This window comes from Suncus etruscus, chromosome 20, assembly GCF_024139225.1.
Source record: "Suncus etruscus isolate mSunEtr1 chromosome 20, mSunEtr1.pri.cur, whole genome shotgun sequence".
In the NCBI taxonomy this organism is placed as follows: Eukaryota; Metazoa; Chordata; class Mammalia; order Eulipotyphla; family Soricidae; genus Suncus; species Suncus etruscus.
The window spans coordinates 1,030,860-1,050,665 of record NC_064867.1 but is presented as its reverse complement, the minus strand read 5'-3'; the positions used below and the strand labels follow the sequence as shown (position 1 = coordinate 1,050,665).

Below are 19,806 nucleotides of genomic sequence, written 5' to 3'. Positions count from 1 at the left end.
TTATCAAATTAAAAAATATAAAGAGGGACCGGAGCAGTGGCGCAGCAGTAAGGAGTTTGCCTTGCACGCTTCTGACCTAGGACGAACCGAGGTTTAATTCCCCAGCATCCAATATGCCCCACCCCCAGCCAGGAGTGATTTCTGAGCACATAGCCAGGAATAATCCCTGAGCATCATTGGGTGTGGCCCCTAGACTAAAACATGTATGTATAAAGAGAACAGTAAATGCAACAAAAAAGAAATATTAGGTGATGAAAGAAGTCCATCTTAAAAAATTGATTTTTCAGAAGATTTCATTAAAAGAGCAATTTTAAAATTAATTATTGTTGTTAGTTGCTCCGGTTGCTTTGCTTTTTGGGGCCACACTCATGGTGGTCAGGGCTTACTCTTTGCTTTGCACTCTTGGAAGTGCTCAGGGGACCTATGGGGTTCTGGGGATAAAACATGTGTTAGCCACATGCAAAGCAAACACCCTACCCACTGTAGCATTACACTTGCTCCAAATATTTCTTCTATTTGCTATTTTCTTTTTTTTGTTTGTTTGTTCGATTTTTTTCTTTCCTTTTTTTTTTTTTTGAGTCACACCGGGCATTGCTCAGGGATCACCTCTGACTCTGCGCTCAGAAATCGCTCCTCGCATGCTCATGGGGACATATGGGATGCTGGGAATTGAATCGGGATATGTCTTATGTTGGCCTCATGCAAGGCAAATGCCCTACCTCTGTGCTATCTCTCCAGCCCCTATTTATTATTATTTTCTTTTATTTGGGATACACCCAATGGTGTTGAAGATTTATTCCTGGCTCTGTGCTAAGGGATCATTCCTGCAATTGCCTGATGGGCCATATGTGGTGCTGGGATCAAACAGGGATTGACTGAATGCGAGGTAAATGCCTTATCCATCTACTGTCTCTCTGACCTTCTTTATGTTTTTGTAAAAAGGAGCCACCACCTGCCATGGTCATGGAGCCCATAAGCTGGTGATGCTTAATCCTTTGATGTAAGTCTCAGTGCTTGGGATAGGTGGAAGTGTGAGGTGCTGAGAAAGGGACCTCACACACATCAGGCGATGCTCTACCAAGTTGAGCTGTTTCCTCAGCTCTGTGAAATTTTAAAGGTTCTTTGTTTAGTTTAGGGAACCATCATTTTCCTTGCTCTGAAATACAGTTTCCTTCTATATTTTTACAGGCCTAAAAGACATGTCCTTTTAGCAAAAGACAGTGTTTTTACTATACATATATATGTATATATATTGTTTTTGGCCTTCTACATTTTATATAGGCCTAAAAGACATGTCCTTTTGGCAAAAGACACAATGTTTCTTACTATATATATATATATATATATATATATATATATATATATATATATATATATATAGTTTTTGGCCCACACCCAGTGAAGCTCAGAGATTAATCCTGGCTATACACTCAAAAATTGCTCCTGCTTGGGGGTCCATATGGGACCCCGGGGGATCAAACTATGGTCCGTCCTAGGTTAGTGAGTGCAAGGCAAACAACCAACTGCTTGTGCCACCTGTTTTCCCTGTATTTTCCTCACTCTTATGGAGGCATTTCACAGGGATATGTCTTACTTCATATTATTTACAAGAGAAATTAAATCTGAGGGGCTGGAGAGATAGCACACCGACATTTGCCTTGCAAGCAACCAACCCAGGATCCAAGGTGGTTGGTTCGAATCCCATATAGTCCTCTGTGCTTGCCAGGAGCTATTTTTGAGCAGATAGCCAGAAGTAACTTCTGAGCACTGCCGGGTGTGACCCAAAAACCAAAAACCAAAAAATTAAATCTGAGAGCAATTTCTATTTAGTTAAAATACAATTATTGATTAGTCCGTATTTTAATGAATGAATTAAAAGCTACTTGTTTTTAAAAATTGACTTTTAGTTAATTGATTCAGAGCCAGGCTGGTGACCAATGTGTTATTATTATTATTATTATTACTTATTATTATTATTAGTGATGTTTGTTGGTGATTGTAGGTGGCTGATAGCAAGTCTCTTAAATGATACAAAATTTTAGAATATCTGGGGGAAAAAGGGGATCCTACTTAATTTCAATGTTCAGAGATAAGGATAATCCATAAAGAAACCAGATCAACTATTTTTTAAAATGTCAATCATTCACATTACTTAAATATAGGCTTGCCTGGTCTTTGGCAAAAATTATCTTTTGCAATAGGAACAGCAGGGCAGAGTCCATTTCTCCCTATAGTGATTCTTAACTCAAGTAGAAATGTCCTCTTTTTCTCCCTACCTACTGACTTTATTTATGCCTGCCAATTTCTGGCTCTTAAATACCTCATGACTCAGTTCATTCCTATCTAACTTGCCAGTATTCCTCAAAAGTAAGTCATTGTTAATACTTCCAAAACTCTTCCCACCTCCACGACTTCACCTCAATCTGTTCTCTTTGATCCCAACAATTATGAAGGTCACATGGAATCACATGATAACTCCGAACCCACAGAGACTCCTTGTCACTTTGAGAATAATGTGAGAAAGAAGGAAGGAAAGAAAGAAGAAAGAAACAGAAAGAAGAAAGAAAGAAGAAAAATAAGAAAGAGAAAGAAGAAAGAAAGAAAAAGAAAGAAGAAAGAAAAGAAAAGAAAGAAAAGAAGGAAGGAAGGAAGGAAGGAAGGAAGGAAGGAAGGAAGGAAGGAAGGAAGGAAGGAAGGAGGGAAGGAAGAAAGAAAGAAAGAGGAAGGAAGAAAGGAGGGAGGGCAGGAAGGAAGGGAAGGAGAGTGGAAGGGAGGGAGGGAGGGAGAAGAAAGGCATTCTAGAGTTGGGGTCCCTTCCTTTTGCCAGCTGTACTTGGGACATTTTAAACAGCAACTTCTCCTCACATCCAGATCTTCACAAATACTGCTCCCTCTGTGAGGAATGTTCTTTCCCCTTTCCTGTCTGACTACCTCCTGCTGAGGTTCCTTCAGTGCATGGAGACCTGTCCTTAAGTCTGCAGCAACCCCATCCTGCTATACCTTCACATTAAGGCCATTAACTCCCCAGGGAAAAGTAGATAAAACAGGGAATATTAATATATGTTTGAGGATCTAGTAAAATGAAATGCTTTGCAGTTTTGATTATAAAAGACGAAACTGTTTAGTATCTCTCTGAGTCCTTGCTGGAACAATGAGAAAATTAGAATAACAAAAGGTAATTTTAAAGCTCAGAGATGGAAAGAGTTTGAAGGACTGAACTAAGATTCGAGGCGGGGGGGGGGGGCAGTTGAGGTTTGTTGTGTATGTACGCCATGTTGCAAGTCAGCCCCTGAAGAGGTTGACTGATGGAGGGATGGAGGATGAGGTCTTTCCCCTCTAGCTCGGAGCACGCGTCTGCCACCCTGTCCAGCCGACGGTTCTGAGGTGAAACGGCGGGTAAACAGCTCGCAGACAGTCAGGCTTGTGGAAATATTAGCTTTATTCGGTGGACAAGACTGAAGTCTAAAGTCTCAGTCTCAGTTCCAGCCAAAAAGCCCTTCGCCTTCCACAGACCTTTGTTTTTATCCCCCAGAATCAGGTACCGCCCAATGGTGGGAGCAGAATCAGGTACCACCCTAGGGTGGAGGCAGAATGCCAGGTCACACCCTAGGGTAGGGCACAATCACCGATCAGGGTAGGCTCAGTAATAATAATAATAATAATAATAATAATAATAATAATAATAATAATCCTATAAAATGTTTACATACACAACAGAGGTTTAAGGATAAACCCAACTTATTTTATAAGGTTACTTAAACCTTTATACTCATATTTGATAGTGGTCTTAAAAGAAAAAAATCTGATGAGAAATCACTTTCTTTTGTTTGTTTGTTTTTAGGCATGCCCAGATGTGCTCAGGCGCCACTCCTGGTTTTCTCTGCTCAGGAGTCATACCTGGTATTGCTTGTGGGATCATATGTGTTGCTTGGTTTCAAACTACTGTGTGGTTGCTTGCTGCATGCTACACCTGAGCTTTTCTTTATATTATTGAAACCATTGTGATCTAAAAAGTCCTTCATAGTTGAATTTCAGATATACAATGAGTCCAGGCCCTTTCCACCACCAGTGTCAACCTCCCTCCACCAATGGACCCAAAGGGAATAAGTTTTTCTCTTGTTTAATATCCTTGTCAACATTTGTTCTTGTTAGTATTTTAACTTTAGCATTCTCCAGCGTTTATTGTATATAACAAATGTCTATTTGATTATTGAAATAAAGGATTGTTTTAAAATTTATTTTGCACTTTGGTTATATCTTTCTGAAGTTTTGTTCTGTTGTTATTTAACTTTTGATTATTTTTTTAATTGATTGATCTTAGTTCTTTATACTTATCAGTACAAACAAGTTGTTCATTATGAATAATAAAAATAATCATTCCTCATTCTTTGACTTGGCTTTTTCTTTTGTTTTCTTTATCTTCCTAAATTAATTTGTTTTCTTTAATTTTCTCTTCCATTTTAATATCAATATGATTTTAAATAATTTCTTCTGCAGCTTAAGTCCCTTTTCAATAATTTATTTAAGAATCATGGCTACAAACATGTTCATAATTGGGTTTTAGCCATAAAATACACACCGTCCTTCATAAGTACATCGTTGCAGCCACCAATATTCCCCATTTCCCTCCTTCCCTATCCCCTGCCTGTCTTTGAGACAGGTATTGTATTTCTCTCTCTCTTATTGTCATGGTAGTTGTTAGTGTAGTTGTTTTTCTAACTGCACTTACACTCTTTGAGATAAGCTACATATCATGGGTTGGTCTTTGGGCCCTCCTCTATTAGTAGGGTATTATTAATCTGGGTATTATTTTATTATTTATTTATTTTTATTTTATTTTATTATTTATTATTATTTATTTTATTTTATTATTTATTATTATTGTCTTTTTTTAATTTTACACATGAGTGAGACTATTCTATATATCCTTATATCCCTATGACTTATTTTATTTACCATAATAGTCTTCATATCTATCCAGGAATAGGCAAAACTTTCGTGACTTCATTGTTTCCTGTTAGGAAACAGCTAGTAGCTGCATAGTATTCCATTGTATAGATGTACCACAGTTTTTTTTTTGGGGGGGAAATAGTAATTTTAATTTACAGAAGCATAACTCATACCCAAATGTATATGCTTTATCAGTTTATGGTCTTCATAACATTTATTCATTTTAGTTTACTTTGTGAGCTCGGCCACATTACTGAAGATTCACCTGTCCTTCCCTGGGTTCAAATGCATAAATAATCTAATTCTATGATAGTTATAATAGTTTTATAAAGTATACAATAATCAAAAAACTATCATCTACATTTTCAAAACATCTTTTAAAAAATCCAAAAGAATGAAGCTATATATTATCGGACATGGGAAACAAAGTTGTTGCGATGCAAAACTGAAATATTTATTTTTTTCTAAACTAATTTATTCCCACAATCTTTTGTAAACTTAAACTTCGTTTTTATCCCCCCAGGGAGGCTCCCATAGATCCTCTTGATAATCGACAAAAAACTTAGGGAAGGTGTAGTTTATAAATCGGATGTCATCTACTCAGAACGCCATTCGTGGAAACACTCACAAAAAGATGTTGAACATTATTGCTTAGTTTTACAAAAGTGGTAAATTGGAGCAAATGGATCTCTCTGCACATGGGTCTCCTACACTCTTAAATTGCAATGTTGAGGCGTGTGTGAGGTATCTGTTTTTCCTTTTGCTTTTCTTTCGGGTTGCTGGGGATGGGAAACCAGACACAGGGACTCACAAACACAAGGGTACCACAGTTTTTTTAGCCTGTTTTTGTGCCTGAAAACTTGGCTTATACTCAAGTACTGTATATACTTATATGTAAATTGTCTATCTGAACTCACCACTTGTCCATTGTGTATTATAATTATAAAACGTTGTTCAATTTGATATGTTAAAAGTTAATGAATGTCTGTGTTAAAGAATTGTGTTTTCATGTTCTTATTAAAATATCAGACTTTCATAGACCGGAGAGAAAATACAAAGCTTAAAGCTAGTGTGGGGGCCGGGCGGTGGCGCTAAAGGTAAGGTGCCTGCCTTGCCTGCGCTAGCCTTGGACGGACCGCGGTTCGATCCCCCGGTGTCCCATATGGTCCCCCAAGCCAGGAGCAACTTCTGAGCACATAGCCAGGAGTAACCCCTGAGCGTTATCGGGTGTGGCCCAAAAACCAAAAAAAAAAAAAAAAAAAAAAAAAAAAAAAAAAAAAAAAAGCTAGTGTGTAACACCTTTTTATTGTATTTTTAATATCTTATCTTTTAAATAAGAGCTCCCACCTTTTTTACCTTTGGGACACAGATTACTTTATTTTACCACACATTCCTGTATTTTTCTATAAAAGTAAGAAGGAAGAAATAAAGAAAGACTGGGGGCTAGGGACCAAGTAGTCTCAGATGCATTGGAGGGAAAATATTTAAATAAGCACAGAACTAAGTATTCAAGCCAAAGTCAATGATAATAGAATCAAGGGACCTAAACTTTAACCATCTAAACTCAAAGGGTCCTGTTACACTGGCAGGCCAGGGGGCAAAGGGTGGCGGGAGGCCTCTCTTTCCACCCTTCAAGCAGCCATTCCTCAAAGAAGAAATACAAATGGCCAAAAGGCTCATGAAAAAAATGCTCCACATCATTAATCATCAGGGAGATGCAAATCAAAACAACAATGAGGTACCATCTCATGCCACAGAGACTGGCACACATCACAAAGAACAAGAAAACAAGAACAACCACTGCTGGCATAGATGCAAGGAGAAAGAGCTCTCATTCACTGCTGGTGGAATGCTGTCTAGTACAAACTTTCTGAAAAACAATATGGATATTCCTCAAAAAAAATCTGGGAATTGATTTCCCATATGATCCAGAAATACCACTCCTAGGGATATACCTGAGGAACCCAAATAAAATACAAAACGAAAATGCTCTCTGCACACATATATTCATTACAGCACTATTACAGTAGCCAGAATCTGGAAGCATCCAGGATGCCAACGACCAATGAGTGGCTAAAGAAACTGTGGCACATATACACAGTGGAATACTATCAGCCATCAGAAAAATGGAAGTCACAAAACTTTTTTATACATGGATGGACATGGAAACTATTATCTGAGTGAAATAAGTCAGAGGGAGAGAGATAGACACAGAATAGTCTCACTCATCTGTAGGATTTAAGAAAGATAAAATACATTATTATAATAATACTTATAGACAATAGCAATGAGGGCTGGAAGGACTGGCCCAAGATATAAAGTTTACCACAAAGAGTGCAGTTAGAGAAATTACTACACTAACAACTATCATGACAATGGTAGTGAGTGAGAAAAATAGAATGCCCTCTCTAAGACAGGGAGAGGTTGGGGGAGGAGGGAGATGGGGGCATCGGTAGGTCGCACTGGTGAAAGGGGGTTGTTTCTTTTTTATAACTGAAGCCCAACTACACACATATTTGAAATCATAATGCTTAAATGAATATATTATTTTTAAAAAGGCAGCATTTCTTAGAGGAAACATAGAGGAAGACATCAGACAAGACAATGAGGATTGAGGATGATTGGATATCACCAGGTCATGTTGCTACCCTTTATATAACTGAACTCCGAGTGCAACACTGAATGCAGGTAAGGAGTTGGCACTAAAGTCCTGCTTGCCTGGGTATCCCAGGTATACTCTAGGCAGGAACTGCAATTGCCTGCTTCTCTTACCAAAGTGAGGGTAAAACATAAGGTGAGCCTAAAAGGAAAAGAGGAGCTCTGGAATTTCATACTTACTTTGTTCTCTTACTTTGCCATGAATAATAATAATAATAATAATAAAAGCCTACACGCACAGCTCCTTAGATCTTGACCTAGTATGTGTTATGAAATCAGATAGAATGGCTTTGATTGAATTTACTACTCATTAGTTATATGAAGATGGAGAAGTCTCCTGTTGCTGTATTCACAAACTGATGCATAAAGAAAGAGCCTCTACAGGGCCCTGAATTCAAAGAGCATGGAAAAGAAACCTTGCGTATACTTTGCTTTGTCAACAGAGCCTGGAGGATTTTGCTGGTAAAGAGAAGGGAAAAATCAATATTACTATTTAAAATGTAACAGTGGCAGCTAAGCAGTGCTGGAAAGGGCATTCCAAGGAGACCAGATGCATTTTTAGGGATGGGGAATGAAGAATTTCAATGAAGTTTTAAATGGTCCTTATTCCATTTCCAATTTATGCATTGGAAACATGCCCACTATCTACTTTTACCCAGAAATTATAATAATTGGTCTCTCTTAAATACCTAGAATATGCAATACTGATCCAAGTTAAAGATTTTTCCCATCAACACAACACTGTTACACACATTTTGTCTCCAACTTCCTGGAAACTATCTCTGACCTGATAGCCAAATATAGATGTCTTTATTATTATGGTTCATAGTATTGACTATTTCTCCCACCCATATCAGAATACCATGCTCACTTGTATATAGTGTAAATAATATATTTAGTATAAATGTTTATTTGCTTCTCATAACATAACACCTTATGACTGAGTTCCTAGAGTTGTTTCTTAGATTTAGCAGAGTCTGACATAGTTAAAAATCAGTAAATTGAATTGGATTTAATGAAAAGAGAATGTGGGATGTACATCTGAGTGCTTTTATTTTCTGTTCTGTCTGTTTTCTGACTTCTTTGCTCTAGAAAATGTGAGAGGCAGAGAACATTTTATTTGTTCATTTCATATCTAATATTATAAGCAGTCTCTTACTGTCACCAAAGCCAAATTTTCACTACCCTCTGCATAGTAACTTTTTCCTGTGCCTAGCTTTGAAACACTCCTTGATCACTAGCATCTAGAGTTTTAAATCATTTTTTAGTATGAATGCTCAATGTTTTAGAAGGTATACATTCAAATGACACTCTATCTAATACCATTTTTTAATATAAATTTTTATTTTGATCATAGTGGCTTACATATTGTTGACAATAATATTTTAGGTACATATTTACATAAAATCAGGGGGGATTCCCATCGCTAAATTGTCCTCCCTACACCTCCGTTTCTGTCCTACCTCCCTTTTCCTTTTCCCTCACCCCAGGGCGGCTAGAATATGTGGTCCCCTCTGTATCTAACCCACTACTTAGTAGTCTTGCACCTGTTTGGTCTTGATGCCTCCCTTATTTCCCCCTCTAACTGGAGTCAGGACTAGCTAGTTCAAGTTGCGTGGTTTTGTTTGAAGGAGAGAAAAGTAATAAACTGGGATAAGAGTCTAATACCCCGAAATTGGGCGGAGTCCCTCTAAAGGCTCTCATCATCAAGTTGGGAGATGGAGAAAAAGAAGGTGAAACACTCCACTAGTACCAAGAGAAGTGTCAAATATCCAGTGAGGGCTTCTAATACCATTTTAACTTAAAATTAGCAAAGATTCAGGTTGGATGATATTGTATTAAATGTTTACATGTAAAAGAATGAATTTGGACCCTTCTTCATACCAAAAGATCTAAGGTGACCCTACAAAGCTTTAGAAAAGGGGGATGAAGAATTTAAAAGATGATTTATACCATACCATATTTAAAACATGTAACTAAAATGATTTTTAGTGCCAAATATCTCAAAGAAGGAAGAAAATGATTTAAAAAATAAAGTGGATGTCATCAAAATTCAAACATTTTATGTATGTATGTATGTATGTATTTATTTATTTATTTATTTATTTATTTATTTATTTATTTTTGGGTTTCAGGCCACACTCTGTGTTGCACTGGGATTACTCCTAGCTATGTGCTCAGAAACTGCTCCTGGCCTGGGGGACTTCAGGGAATTGAACTGCATTCCATCCTAGGTTACCATGTGCAAGGCAAACGCCCTACTGCTTGAGCCACTGCTCTGACCCCAAACATTTTATTCTTTAAAGGGCACCATGAAAAATGTATAAAACCATCCATAGAATGGGAGAAAATTTTGTAAATCATATATTTGATGAGGGACTTGTACATGATGTGCAAAAGAACATTTACAACAGTAGAATAAAAAGATAAACCAGATCCAAAGATATAGTATAGAAGGTAAGGCAGTTGCTCTTATGTGACCAACCTAGGTTTGATCCCCAGCAACCCATATTGTTCCCCAAGACTGCCAGGAGGGATTCCAGAGCACAGAATCAGCAGTAACCCCTTAGCATTGGTAGGTGTATGTCCTCCAAAGAAAAAGACAAACTAGGGGCTGGAGTGGTGTTGCAAGCTGCCTTGCCAGCGCAAACAGAGGATGAACCATGGTTCGACCCTCTGTGTCCCATATGGTCCCCCAAGCCAGGAGCAATTTCTGAGTGCATAGCCAGGAGTAACCTCTGAGCATCATCAAGTGAGGCGCAAAATATAATAAATAAATAAACAAATACATAAAATAAATCAAGAACAACTTTATCTGTAAAAAAATCCTGTAGTGTGAACAATCTTGTGACCATGCTTTTTAATAAAAATAAAATAAAAAATGGATGTTATTAAGGGTAACATTTGACTTATAACATTATATAAAGTAGTTTATAAACTGAAACAGAAAGTTTGAGCTGTAGATTATTGTGTTCGACATCCATAAAACAACTGCACCACAATCCATATTTTGAATATATATAGTATGATTTTTTTCTATTAAGAATAGTGACATATTACATTTATGGAATAAAGTAAAAACAAACAAAATCCTGACTAGGATTTAGCAATTCCTGAGGCTCAGTCCCCAGAGCTTTCGGTGGACTGGGCCGGGGATACAGTGCCGGACCTTGGGGCTTTGTGAGGCAACTGTTGAAGCCTTGGTTGAATGAGAGAAGATCAACTAGGTCATAGGAGCCCTTTGCTGTTCTTGCTGAAATACCTGGTGGAAAACATGAATTAAAGTCTAGACAGGCATAAATGCTCCCTGTTTTACAAACTCTCCTTTCCCACTCACCTCTGTAATACATTGTAAAATTCGATTTTCCAAGCTTTTTCTTTTTTTTTTTTTTTTTTTTTTTACAATTAATCATGGTCATAGGACAAGTTATGGTCAATAGAAGGCAGAGCAGGAAATAGTAGGTTTATGGCTGAATGGGGAAGGATCTAAGGGATTACTATCGGAGTGATGTTACATGACATGAGTCACTAAATCACATTATCAATAATTCATTTTTTACTATTTGGGATTTGAAATTTTTTGTCTCTCAGGCATTTAGCTACTTTACTGTATTCATAAATTAATTTATTCCATAATTTTCATATTTTAATATATAATTTTAAACTTTATGAGGATATAGTAATACAAGAATGCTACCTAGAAGCAATCTTTTATAGCAGCGGCACTGATCTTAAGGAAATGTATATTTCACTCTAAGCCTCCTCAATATGGACTGAATTTTGACATTATCCTAATGTTAGCATAATGGTTAAGGAAAACTTACCTTATTACAAAAGCTGCTGCTGTGTTTTGTCCTGTCATTGTCACCTCATTGTCCTCTTATGTGGTACTCTCTGGTTCAGGGTATCTAGTTAGAATCAAAGGGTTGGACACAAGCTAGATTTTTTAGGAAGTGGAAGGAGAGCTGACAAATAAGTAAAGTCATCAATGTTTCAATGTATTCAAGAGATGAGCTAGATTTAGTTTTATTTTATGAGTATATTTTTGGGAGTGGCATCAGAAATTAAACCCACAGGCAAGGCTGGTGCTGTATGGCTAAGTTACCTCCCTGACCCCTAAAATTGGTTCTATTTCTTGAACTAAACTCAATATTGAGGGCTGGAAAGAAAAAAGGAACCCCTGACTGTATTATTTATGTGTGTTCTCATCAAATAAACTTTCAGTATTAAATCTGCCATCTGTACCATCGTTTTTGGTTGCCAAGGTAACAATGCTGTCCTTGAACAAAAAAACAAATCAAAGAATTGCCTAATACCTGAAAGTAAAGGTTAGCATAGATTCTTTCAGGTATATACAAAAATATGGCTATAGAAAAAGCAAATACTTTAGAATTCATATTTGAAGCTAAATTTATAAAGATAATCTGTGCAGGAAATTTGGAGATCGGCTTGAACATCTCAAAAATGCAACAAAATTAACTCTACATCAAAAATGAATGTTGGGAAACTAAACACAAGACCCAGTGTTTTTGAGGAAATATAATCCCACATAAATTATCCCATATGTTCCAATCTCATCTAGTCCATTACTTTGCCCATCTTTTAGAATGAATTACATTCACTTTACTAAAGAAAAGAAAGCGCATCAAAAAAAAAAAAAAAAAAAAAAAAAAAAAAGGGCCCGGAGAGATAGCACAGCGGCGTTTGCCTTGCAAGCAGGCACGATCCAGGACCAAAGGTGGGGTTGGTTCAAATCCCGTGTCCCATATGGTCCTCCGTGCCTGCCAGGCGCTATTTCTGAGCAGACAGCCAGGAGTAACCCCTGAGCATTGCCGGGTGTGACCCAAAAACCAAAAAAAAAAAAAAAGAAGAATTGGAAAACGTACACGTCTCAGATTCTACATGTGACTTAAAAGTGACTTGATATAAACTGAAGTGAATGAATCCAGAATGGAGAGCCTGTGAGCTGTGCTGGGAGTTTATGACAAAAAGAAATGCATTTTTGAATTGAACTGAGGTGTCTGAGCCAAGTAGGGGAGCAGCTCTGGGATATGGCTGGAGTTTTAGGACTTTAAAACAAGTGCTGTTTTGAGTTGTTACTGATGTTTGTGAGCCCAGTCACAATCATTCTTCTATTCAAGGAGCCCCACCACAGTACATTAAATTTATTATCATATTACAAAGGTCATGGTGGGGAAAACAACACAGAATCCACCAGACCTTGTAACTGAGAGAAGCCAATTCTAAAGACTTAACCAACATCAGAACACCTACATAACCTTTCGATCAAGACTTTAGAGATGAAATGTTAAGGATGTTCATATAACTTAAAGAAGCCATGGTAATGGACAGCCCATAAGTAAAATATGAGTAGAAATGAGAAAACTTCAACAGAAATATCAGGGTTAAAAAGCATGGTAAGTGAAATGTAAACCTCACTGGAAAGCCTCACCAGCAGAATAAAAGCTGCTGAGGACAGAGATCAGTGAGCTGAAAGAAGAGCTGGCATAATACCTAAAGTCAGCAGAAGAAACTGGAAAAAAGTCTTAAAATGAATGAACTGAAGATGAAAAATACCTTTAAAATAAGCAAACAGATGACAGTAGATAATTTGGGATAGATTTAATAGAAACAACCTAAGAATCATCAAGATGAATGGCTACAGAAACGTGGGTACATGTACACAATGGAATATTATGCAGGAGCCGTCAGGAGAGATGAAGTCATGAAATTTTCCTATACATGATGTACATGGAATCTATTATGCGTGAGTGAAATAAGTCCAGAGGGAGAGAAAGACGCAGAATGGTCTCATGTCTTCTATGGGTTTTAAGAAAAATGAAAGATATTCTTGCAACAATAATTTTCAGACACAAAAGAGAAAAGAGCTGTGAAGTTCCAGCTTACCTCAGGAAGCGCACCACAAATAGTGATGAGTTTAGTTAGAGAAATAGCTACATTAGAACTGTCCTTAATAATGAGAATGTATGAGGGAATGGAGAGCCTGTTTAGAGTACAGACGGGGGTCGGGTGGGAGGAGGGAGATTTGGGACATTGGTGATGGGAAAAGTTGCACTGGTGATGGGTGGTGTTCTTTACATGACTGAAACCCAAACACAATCATGTATGTAATAAAAGTTGTTCAAATAAAAAAATAAAAAAAAGAATCATCAAAGTCCCAGAGGGGCCAGGAAGAAAACTCCTTTGAAGAAGCAACATTCACAGAAATCATTGCTGAGAAATTCCCAGATCCAAAGAGTGCTTTCACCCAGATCCTGAGGTGCCCAAAGAGTACAAGCTAGAAGATATTTCAAAGGAAAAGCACCTAAGGCACATCCTAGTCACAATGAAAACCATAGATAGATATAGACTACTGAAAGCACCAATCGCAAAGAAGGAAAGCAAGGAAGCATCCTTAAATTTTACTGCAGACTTTTCACAAGCAACCCTCCCGGCCCAAAGGCAGTGGTGGGATATAGTGAAAAATCTCAATGAAATGAATGCCTCACCAAGAATACTTCACCCAGCCACACTTTCATTTAGATTTGAAGTTGAGCATATACAGCTTCACTGATAAACAACAGCTTAGGAAACTTTAAAGACTCAAAGCCAACCTTTAAAAAAATGCTTTCTGCACACCTATATTCATTGCAGCACTATTTACAGTAGTCAGAATCTGGAAACAATCCAGATGCCTAACAACAAGTGAGTAGCTAAAAAAATTGTGGTACATATACACAGTGTAATACTATGCAACCGTCAGGAAAATGAAGTCATGAAATTTTCCTATACATGGATGGACATGAAAACTATTATGCTGAGTGAAATAAATCAAGGGGAGAGATATAGATACAGAATAGTCTCACTCACCTATGGATTTAAGAAAAATACATTATTGTAATAATATCTAGAGACAATAAAGATGAGGACTGGAAGGACCGGCCCATGATATGAAGCTTACCACAAAAGTGGTGAGTTAGAGAAATAACTACACTGACAACTATCATGACAATGTTAATGAATGAGAGAAGTAGAATGCCTGTCTTAAATATAGGCAGGGGCTGGGAGCAGAGAATGGGGCATTGGTGGTCGGAAGTTTGCACTGGTGAAAGGAGGTGTTCTTTCTTAATACTGAAACCCAACTACAAACATGTTTGTAATCATGGTTCTTAAATAAAGATATTATTTTAAAAAAGAGACATAGAGTGACTAAATGGATTGAAAAGCTGAATCCAACATTCTGCTGCCATAAAAAAATAACTGAAGGGTCTACTTTTAGGCAAGATAGATCCTACAAGCACAACAAACTTCTACAAAACGATGACAAAAAATTCCCCATGACAATCATCTCTCTCAACATCAATGGACTAAATACTCTAAATAAGAGGCACAGAATGGCAAAATAGATCAGAAATTGGATCCAAAGTTTTGCTCTTGCAAGAAATACATCTGAATAGTCAGAGATAACAGACTCAAATTCAAAGGTTGGAGGACAATCCTTCAATCAAACTCCCTTTAAAAAGCTGGGGTGACCATATTAATATGACACAGACTTTAGGCTTAAAATGGTTATAAGAGACAAATATAGACATTTCTTAAAAACCAAGGGATGTTTACACCAGAAAGAAATCACACTCATAAACATATATGCACCCAATGAGGGGCTAATCTATCAATAGATGGCAGAGCAGTGTTGAAGTCTTCTGTTTTAGTATTTTGCTGGCCCCCTCATTTGGGTGCATATATGTTTATGAGTGTGATTTCTTTCTGGTGTAAACATCCCTTGGTTTTTAAGAAATGTCTATATTTGCTCTTGCAAGAAATACATCTGAGTGGCTTAGTAGATATATGTAGGGCTCTTCACATATCAAGAATGTGGATACAAATTCTTCTCCAATGCACATGAGACATTTTCCACAATAGACCACATGCTGAGCTTTAAATCATACCTCTATATTTATAACAACTATCTTCTCTGAGCATGATACCATGAAAATAGGCATGAATTACAACACAAACACAGAAAAATATACTTTAAACACTTGGAAATGAAACAGCTCCCTACTGAACATCCAGTGGGTCATAGACGAAATAGAAGGAGAAATCAAAAGATTCCTTGAAACGACTTATAAGAATTTGTGGGGCACAACAAAGTCTGTCTTAAGAGGAAAACATATAGTTTGTAAGCATTCATCAGGAAAGAAGAAAGGGTCTACACAAATAACTAATGGTACAGCTTAAAAAATTAGAAAAGTTGGGGCTGGAGAGATAGCATGGAGGTAAGGCATTTGCCTTTCATGAAGAAGGTAATCAGTTCAAATCCAGGCATCCCATATGGTCCCCTGTGCCCGCCAGGAGCAAATTCTGAGCATGGAGCCAGGAGTATCCCCTGAGCACTGCTGGGTGTGACCCAAAACCCCCCCCCCCCACACACACACACACACACATACACAAATTGGAAAAGTACCAACAAAATGAACTAAAAAGAAAAAAAAAAGGCAGAAGGAAATAATAAAACTTAGAGCAGATAAAAGAAAAAGACTGAGAGCAGGGGCTGGAGTGATAGCACAGTGGTAAGGCATTGGCCAACCTGGGACAGACCCGGGTTCAATCTCCAGCACCTGCCCTGAGCCTGCCAGGAGCAATTTCTGAGCGCAGAGTCAGGAGTAACCTCTGAGCGCTGCTGAGTGTGGCCCAAAAACAAAAACCAAAAAACTTAAGAGTAGAAATTAATGAGCTGGAAACCCAAATGACAATTCAAAAAAATCAATTAAATCAAGAGTTGGTTTTTTTGAAAATATAATAAATAAATTAAATAAATAAAAACATTGGGGCTGGAACGGTGGCACAAGTGAGAGGGCGTTTGCCTTACAGGCGTTAACCCCTGCCTCCCATATGGCCCCCAACCCAGGAGCGATTTCTGAGTGCATAGCCAGGAGTAACCCCTGAGCATCACCTGGTGTGGCCCCAAAACCAAAAAATAAAATAAAATAAAATAAAAAAGATTGAATAAACCATTAATTAGCAAGACCCACAAAGCGAGAGAAACTTAAACCAAATCAAAAATGAAAAGGAGATCACGTGCTCACTTCGCAGCACATATTCTAAAATTGGAACAATACAGAGAAGATTAGCATGGCCCCTGCGCAAGGATGACACGCAAATTCGTGAAGCGTTCCATATTTAAAAAAAAAAAAAAGAAAAAGAAAAGGAGATCACTAAAAAAGTTACAGAAATTCAGAGGGTAATCAGAGATTATTTGGAGAATCTTTATGCTATAAAACAAGATAACTTGGAAATAATGGATAACTTCTTGGACTCCTATAACCTCTCAAGGTTGAACCAAGATGACCTGGCATACCTGAGCAGTCCTATCACTATTGGGGAAATTTAAATGGTAATCCAAAGGCTTTCCCAACACAAAAATAACTTGACATTATGGTTTTTGGGAGACTTATATTGACTCGAGGAGCTTGGGTAGCTGAATATATATACATATATAGTACATATTATGTACATATCTCTGGATAATTTAGGTTGTCCAGTTCCAGCTTGATATTTCTGCCAGTGGGCTTCAAAAGTAATTGCCTTTTTGTTTTTGAGCCACAACCAGCACTGCTCAGGGCTTACTCCTGACTCTGCACCCAGTGCTCTCTGCTGTGGGCTTAGGGAACGATACTGGATACCTGAGATATCATACTGTATACTATCACTCTGGCATTCTCATAGGGAGAAAATGAAGAGAAATAGTCCTGTGCTAGTTTTACCTTATTCTCCACATAATTTTTATTACAATCAATGCAATAACTGTTTCTTTTTATTTATTTTATTTATTTATTTAATTTATTTATTTATTGGTTTATGGGTCACTCTTGGCAGTGCTCAGGGGTTACTACTGACTCTATGCTCAGAATCTCTCCTGGCCAGGCTCGGAGGACCATATGGGATGCTGGGATTTGCACCACCGTCCTTCTGCATGCAAAGCAAATGCCCTACTTCCATGCTATCTCTCCACCCCAATAACTCTGTTCTGATAATGTTTTTTCTACCACAACTATTTATGATCAGTAATTCTTATATAATTTTCAATAAAAGTATTACAGTATACTTTTTATAATAATAAAAGTATGTATCTGCATAAGAACATAAAGCGACATTTCCTTTTACGTACCTTAGATATTAGAAATCCACCCAATTTTAAGAAAAATGAAAGACATTTTTGCAATAATTTTCAAAGACAAAAGAGAGGAGGGCTGGAAGTTTCAGCTCACCTCATGAAGCTCACCACAAAGAGTGATGAGCTTAGTTAGAAAAATAGCTACATTGAGAACTATCATAACAATGAGAATGTATGAGGGAAATAGAAAGCCTGTGTAGAGTACAGGCAGGGGTGGGGTGGGGAGGAGGAAGAATTGAGACATTGGTGATGGGAATGCTGCACTGGTGATGAGGGGTGTCCTTTACATGACAGAAACCCAACCATAATCATGTTTGTAATCAAGGTGTTTAAATAAAATATTATAAAAGAAAGAAAGAAAGAAAGAAAGAAAGAAAGAAAGAAAGAAAGAAAGAAAGAAAGAAACAAAGAAATAAACAAAGAAACGAAAGAAAGAAATAAAGAAAGAAAGAAAGAAAAGAAGAAAGAAAGAAAGAAAAGACGAAAGAAAGAAAGAAAGAAAGAAAGAAAGGAAAGAAAGAAAGAAAGAAAGAAAGAAAGAAAAGAAGAAAGAAAGAAAGAAAGAAAGAAAGAAAGAAAGAAAGAAAGAAAGTAAAAGAATAAAAGAAAGAAAGAAAGGAAATCGACTAGGGGCCAAAGCAATATCACAGCAGTAGGGCATTTGCATTACATGCAGTCAACCCAGGATGGACTCCAGTTTAATTCCCAACATCCCATATGGTCCCCTGAGCCAGCCAGGAGTGATTTCTACGCTCAGAGACAGGAATAACCCCTGAGCGCTGCCAGGTGTGACCCCCAAAAACAAAACAAACAAAAACAAAGAAATCCACCCAGGAGCATCAATGAATCTAAAACTTTGAATGCATGACTTCAGAATATTCTATGCTTATATAAATGTACTTTAACAGATGGGGGGTTTAATATACATACCATTCTTCAACATGTTTTAATAACTTAACTCTCTTAGACATATTTTCTTGTTAGCATCTATAGAATTATACATATGTGGTATATAAATTTGGCAGCATGGCAGGATAGAAAAATGTTGAGCTATAATTAAGGACATGGGAAAGATTTTAAAGATGATAATAGCTTCCTTTTACGGTAACAAACACTTTGCAATAACTCAGATATTTTTATCAACCTACTTTTATTACATAACAAATGATATAACACTGTGATATCATTGAAAATATGATATTGTAAAAATTAAAAGTAGCATATTTGGTTTATATTAAATTTGTTAACTTAGGACTGGAGAGACAGTACAGGGGAAGACACTTTACACTCTTGGTCACCATAAATGTTTCCTTGAGAAGTGCCTGGAGTGATATTGTTTTTTTTCCTCATATCTTTATTTAAGAGCCATAATTACAATCATGTTTGCAGTTAGATTTAAGCTACATAAATAAAAAAAAGAGCACCCCCCCCTTCACCATTGCAACAATCCCACCACCAATGCCCTCCATCTCTCTCCTCTCCCACCCTCTCCTGCATTCAAGACAGGCATTTTATTTCTCTTACTCACTACCAGTGCTCTACCATTGTCATGGTAGTTGTCAGTTTTCTCCAACTGAATTCACCACTCTTTGTGGCAAGCTTCATATCATGGGCTGGACCATCCAGTCCTCATCTCTAGTATCTCTGTCTATTATTACCAATAATGTTTTTTTTTTTTCTTTAAAAAAAAAAACCTATAGATGGGAGAGACTATTCTTTGTCTATCTCTCTCCTTCTGACTTATTTCACTCAGCGTAATAGATTCCATGTACATCCATGTATAGGAAAATGTCATGACCTCATCTCTTCTGACAACTGCATAGTATTCCATTGTGTATATGTACCACAATTTCTTTAGCCACTCAACTGTCGTTGGACATCTTGGTTGTTTCCAGAGTCTGGCTATTGTAAATAGTGCTGCAATGAATATAGGTATGATGTTGACATTTTTTTTAATATTTTTTTTATTTTGATCATAGTGGCTTACATATTGTTGACAATGATATTTTAGGTACATATTT

General features: G+C 37.2%; 2 protein-coding genes and 1 non-coding gene across 3 annotated transcripts in view; 2 read left to right on the top strand and 1 right to left on the bottom strand.

The window, feature by feature from the left end:
* EIF1B (eukaryotic translation initiation factor 1B) overlaps positions 1 to 19,806 on the top strand; it is a 634,827-nt gene that overhangs the window by 152,018 nt on the left and 463,003 nt on the right.
* GORASP1 (golgi reassembly stacking protein 1) overlaps positions 1 to 19,806 on the bottom strand; it is a 737,102-nt gene that overhangs the window by 613,857 nt on the left and 103,439 nt on the right. The window lies entirely within an intron of this gene.
* Positions 16,690 to 16,795, top strand: LOC125998543 (U6 spliceosomal RNA). Its single transcript, XR_007492084.1, has one exon. It is a non-coding gene; the product is annotated as a U6 spliceosomal RNA (small nuclear RNA).